This window comes from Bison bison, unplaced genomic scaffold (genome assembly GCF_000754665.1).
Source record: "Bison bison bison isolate TAMUID 2011002044 unplaced genomic scaffold, Bison_UMD1.0 scf7180017864274, whole genome shotgun sequence".
In the NCBI taxonomy this organism is placed as follows: Eukaryota; Metazoa; Chordata; class Mammalia; order Artiodactyla; family Bovidae; genus Bison; species Bison bison.
Window position 1 is genome coordinate 3209524 of NW_011494846.1, and position 6091 is coordinate 3215614.

A 6091-nucleotide genomic window follows, 5' to 3' on the forward strand; every position below is an offset into this window, starting at 1 on the left:
TCCACACTCCCAAAGCAGGGGACCCAGGTTCGATCCCTGGTCAGGGAACTAGATCCCATATACATACAGCAACCAGGAAGTCCACACATCGTAACTAAGACCTGGCACAGCCAAATAAATACATATTAAAAAAAAGAAAAGAAAAGAAACTCCATTCTAAGTCAACTCCAAACCTTGAGATTAGACACTAAACATACTTGCTGCCAAAAGCCAAACCACAGGAAATCTTGTCATTTTGAATATACACTGGCAACAAATGTGTACCATGTGTAGCCTCATCATAAAACCCAGGCTGTGGACCGAGTGTCACAGAGAAGCAGTCAGGTCTGGGGAAACGGCCCACCCGCCTCTGTTAGCTTCCTGGGGCTGCCAAGACGAAGGCCCATAGACTGGGGGCCTGCCTTATACCGCCAGTATCTACGGCCTCACGTTCCGGAGGCTGGAAGTCCAGGATCAAGGTTTCAGTAGGGCTGGCTCCTTCTACGAGCCTTGAGGGAAGGTTCTGCCCTTTGTCTCTCTCCTAGCTTCTGGTGGGTCTGTAAGGCATCTCAAGCTTGTGACAGCATAACTCTAATCTTAATACGGCTTTCTCCCTGCATCTCTGTCTTGGTGTCCAAATGTCTTCTTTTTATAAGGTCATACTGGATCGGCGCCCATCACAGTGACCTCATCTCAACTTGATCATCTGCAAAGACCCTATTCTAGATAAGCCACAGTCACAGACACTGTGGGGGAGTACTTTCAGTATCTTTTTGGAGGGACATGGCTCAACATATAACATCACCTCATCCCCACCCAACTTAAGAGAGGTACGTGAGGGAAGCTGAGCCACCTCCCATGGAGTTTCCTGTGGTCCCACTGAATACACCACCAGTGCCCGACCACTGCTTGGAAGGAACACTCAAGAACAGGCATGCCATGCCCGTGGATACCCCTGGCAAACCATCACTTGGCTTTCACATGCTATCATGGCCCCTTCCCACTGCCTTCTCTCCCATACCCATCTTCAGCTTTGGCCGTGTGGCTCCCATGCAATCCACATATCAACTTGGCCCCTTTCAACTTCAGGGTAGGAGGGACATCCATCAGAGTCTTCTGCCAACTTTGCATCCTCTTCTACATATTCAGCTCACTTTTGTTCCTCCTCCTTTTATCCCTTGCACATTTGGGACAAGTTGAGAGGTATCTTAGGCTTCCCAGCTGGCACTAGTGGTAAAGAACCTTCCTGCCAATGCAGGAGACATCAGAGTTGGGGGTTCGATCCCTTGGCTGGGAAGATGCCCTAGACGAGGAAATGGTAACCCACTCCAGTATTCTTGCTTGGAAAATTCCACAGACAGAGGAACCTGGCAGGCTACAATCCATAGGGTCACACACAGTCAGACATGACTGAAGTGACTTAGTAGACATGAGAGGTATCTAATAAAAGAAAATCATAATATATTTTTGATCTCTTTCTAGCCGGCATAATTATTAGGCCACAAGAGAAGTCATGATGGTTATGTTGAGTATGTTCTTTGGCAATTTAAAAAGTATTTTTCAAGCATGATAGTGGCAGACTATAATTATTCAACAACCCTAATAGACAGCAGAGACATCATTATTCCCAATATACAGAGGAGGAAAATGAAGCTCAAAAAGGTTAAGTAATCAGTAATGGACACACTGCTCATAACCCAGAACCAAAACATGGATTCATCTCGTCTGATGTCAAGTTCTGCAAAGTTATAAAATAAATAATATGACATGGTCTATATGAAATCATCAAGAAGGACTAAAGGGTTTTTTTTTGTTGTTGACTAGAAGCAGGATGGTAGCAAAAATAAAGCCTTATGTTTACATTCCATGTTTTAAAACATTTTCCAAAATGTTTCAATGCTAGGTTTTATGTATTCTTATAAAAACCAGATGCGTTATTCTTAGGCTCATTTCACAGATGATAAATGAAGGTAGAGTTTATATAACTTGCCTAAATGAACCAATAAGCTGAGAATGCAGCTACAGTAAGAATCTCTGCATTCTAGGTAAAAAATGGGCCTTTCCAAAGAGGAAAATTCAATACAACTTCCTTGGAAAGGAAACATCTGAAAAGTAAATAATGTAAATGAAGGATAACACATAGAAAACTGGATACATTTCCAATGTAGAGATACCTATTTTCTTGCAGGCAGCAAGGTATGTGTCATGGATGTCAGGATGGATCCCTGAGCCCTGAGCTTGGCCAGCCCAGACAACCACTCATGTCCCTGAGAACGAGTACAAGGCTATTCTAAGCGGGCCACACAAGACTTGTGACTAGTGATGAAGGAGGAGAAATATTTTTCTCATTCATCACAGGCCTCGGGAGTCCTTTTAATTTTTGACCACCTGAATTCATGACAGAAGGCTTCCAGAAGGAAGGGAATCTTAGCTAATTCTAGAAGGATAAACAGCTTTAGAAAACCGAGGTAAGAGGCACACGTGCCTGTGTGGCCAGTGGACCATTGCGGTTGGAGGTGTGTGTGCGGAGACGCAGCGGTGGATGACGAGCTGGGAAAGAAGAGTGGGGGCCAGATAATGAAGGACCCCAAAGGCGTTTCTGAGTAATTGAGATGATTCTGTAAAATCAGAAGGGGCTTAAGAAGGTTTGGAGCAGGGGAATGCCTCTATCAGAGGTACTCCGTTGCCTCGACACGAAAAACTCTGAAATCGAGAGTCCAGTCCTGCCCTCTCTTCCAAGATCCAGATGTGTTTTCCAGAACACCCGCTGACCATCTCTGGACGGGTCCTGCTGGCATTTCCAACTGGGCACGTTAGATCTCTACAGTCCCTTCCAGACCTAACAGTCTGTGATTCTAGTTAAAACTGACATTTCCCTTGCAGAGACTGAAAATAAACAAAAAGCAGAGAAGTCATATTCAAGAGGCAGAGCAAAAAGAGCAGTGTCTTTCAGTTGAAAGGAGAAAAAAAAAATCTTTTAATCATCTCTCTCTGACTGCCCAGGCTCTCAGAACTAAGTAACGCATCTGAGAGTGTATGTGAACAAGCCGTGTGCATCCGTGGTGGGGTACCCAGAAGGTAGAACTAAAGCATTCTCCAAGGACACATGCTCTTGATGACAAGCCAGAATGGCTTTCTGGCTTTCAAAGCTGCTCCCTTGCACCCAGAAATGTTGGTTCTGGAAACAACAACTAAAGTACAGAATAGGAATCCTGCTTTGCAAAATATTTTAAGCATTCCACACTTCTAGATCCAAAACTACTCATGCTCATCTCTAACCAACTCAGGCCATTTCTAAGTCACCCCTGAGTTCCTAAGAGGCTCTGTGGAAGGGCATGTCTCCCCAGAGACAGGTGAAAAACCTCCAAGATGCCCTTTTATGAGGAGTAAATATGTTTCCCTGTTAAACTTGCCCTCTGCCATTGCAAAAGAAACAATATTGTGAAAACCCTTCCTTTAGTAGAGAGCAGTAATTCACACAGTGTGTTTTGAATAAGGTGTAATTAATAAGGTAGAGACACTTTGCTTCTCTTTTCTGGACATAAGTTATGAAAGCAAAAATGAAGAGTGTAGGTGGGTTACCACCCCAGGCGTGTGTGCGTGCTAAGTCACATCTGATTCTGTGCAACCCCATGGGCTGGATGTAGCCGGCCAGGCTCCTCTGTCCATGGGGATTCTCCAAGCAAGAATACTGGAGTGGGTTGCCGTGCCCTCCTCCAGGGGATCTTCCCGACCCAAGGATTGAACCCGGGTCTCTTCCGTCTCCTGCGTTGGTAGGCAGGTTCTTTACCAATAGCACCACGTGGGAAGCTCGACTACTCCATACTCAGAATTTAGAAAAGATACACTTTTCACAAGCCCACGTCTAACAGTCTGCTTGGCTGTGACCCACTGGCTAGTCTTGACCAAAGGATTAAGTCAGCATGAGGTCTCCTTGGGCCCTGTTCTCCCTGATGCCTCTGTAACCTGCTGGCCCACATCAGAGCTATTCAACTCAACAGAGCACCTCGATCATATACTGAATCTCGCTGAGAGTCACTGGGCTCTTCTGTCTGAGGGTGGGGCTGCTCCATGTATTCCAGAGGATGTGATTCATTGTTGTTTAGCTGCAAAGTCGTGTCCAGCCTTTTTGTGACCCCGTGAACTGTAGCCCACCAGGCTCCTCTGTCCATGGGATTTTCCAGGCAAGAATACTAGGGTGGGTTGCCATTTCCTTCTCCAGGAGATCTTCCCAATTCAGGGATCGATGGGATCGATCCAGGGATCTGTCTCCTGCTTGGTAGGCTGATTTTTTAGCCCTGAGCCACCTGGGAAGCCCAGAGGATGGGATACCAAGTCACTAAAAGCACAGACAGCAAAATGGCTTCAACTTCAGAAGGTGTTGAGGGCAGCTGTGCGTGTGTACCCTGACCCAGAGTCTCTCCAGAGATAATATTCAGATTCTACTTTCTTTCAGGTCCCTGACGTCTAGGATCTGTGCTTTTGGCCAGCTGGCAGTGCTGAGACACACAGGAAAGAAAACTGTGTCTGATAAGAGATCTGAGCCAACTGACCTACATGACAGTAGCCAAGCATATATTCCAAACCCTGTACCGCTCAAAGCCTGTTTTGATAGACTTACTCAACTTTTGTAAAACATTCATAATAAAATCCATGATACTCCACTGTTTCCTTATAGATAAAAAACTACCGACCCCAAACTCTCTAAGATCTGTTTTACTCCGCTTCCTGTTCACTCTCTGGATCCTCACGGCAGTCTCCTCTGGCCTCCCAAGTGGGGCTCAGGTGCCCCTTCTAGATGCTTCCTCCACACCCTGTATTTCCCTCACACCCTGCTTATCACTGTGGATTGTAACTGACTAATTCTTTTTTCATCTACAGCACTAAAATAACTATAACCTAGCACGATGGGGAAGGGACCCTTTGCTTTTGTACTACCTTAGTATTTCAGTACTTAAAACCCTACTTGGTACCCAGTGGAATCTCAAAGAATGTTAGTTGAATGACTGATGGAAAACAGAATCCAAGCTCTGAATAAATGCTATTTATCACTGTTTATTCAGGTGGCGTTAGTGGTGAAGAACCCACCTGCCAAAGAGACACGGGTTCAATCCCTGGGCCAGGAAGATCTCCTGGAGGAGGACATGGCAGCCCACTCCAGTAGTCTTGCCTGGAGAATCCCATGGACAGAGGAGCCTGGGAGGCTGCAGTCTACGGAGTCGCACGGAGTCAGACATGACGGAAGCAACTTAGCATGCGTGCACATTCATCCGGTACACGACAGGAACACTTACCCCTCACTCCATTCAGTGCTATCTGCGGCCCTCAGAGGCTGGCGGCGCGGCCACAGTTACTGCTTTGGCCACCTTAATTAGAAGGTATCATGACTCCAAAGGAAGACCATGAGCTTGCTCTGTTTGAAGTCAATCAGGAGCTAAAAGCTTTGAGAGTTTTCCCCTTCAAGAGCACCAGGAGGCTTGAAAGAATCTTAAAGCAGGGAAAGCTTTGAAAGAGAGTTATGGGCAAAGCCTAAAGTGTTTAGGGCTGGAAACAATTATTCCTCTGCACAGAAACCATTTCAGGGTGGTGGGGGGAGGGAGCATCAGCGAGACTGGTGATTTTCATGCAGTTCTAGGCCAGTGCCCTTTAAATAAGAAGACATGAGACAGACGCTTGCACAATAAATTAGAAATAGATTAGGGTAAGTTTATGCCACAACACACAGTTGTTTAATAAGATAATTTAATCGAGGGTCAAAAATAATTGGGGGGAAATGATCAAATCCACAGGAGAATCATCTATGAATGCTAAAACAAACGAATCATGGAGAAGACAATCTTGGCCAAATAAGCGCTTTGGTCCAAGTCCGTCAGGCAGCTTTTCCTGACCACCTACTATGTGCTCGGCACTATGCAGGGTGTGTGGGGGACGTGGCACGAATCACTGCCGTGGCCCAGAGTTCACTTCCTCTTGGTGGTCTCTAAAGGCACCCCACTGATGCCGCTGCCATCTTTCCAAAATGCAGATGCAATGGTGTCCCCAGGGTGACAGCCACCATCATCGTAGTCCTAATCCAACAGGACAAACAGGAGCACTCCCAGGGTTGAAGACC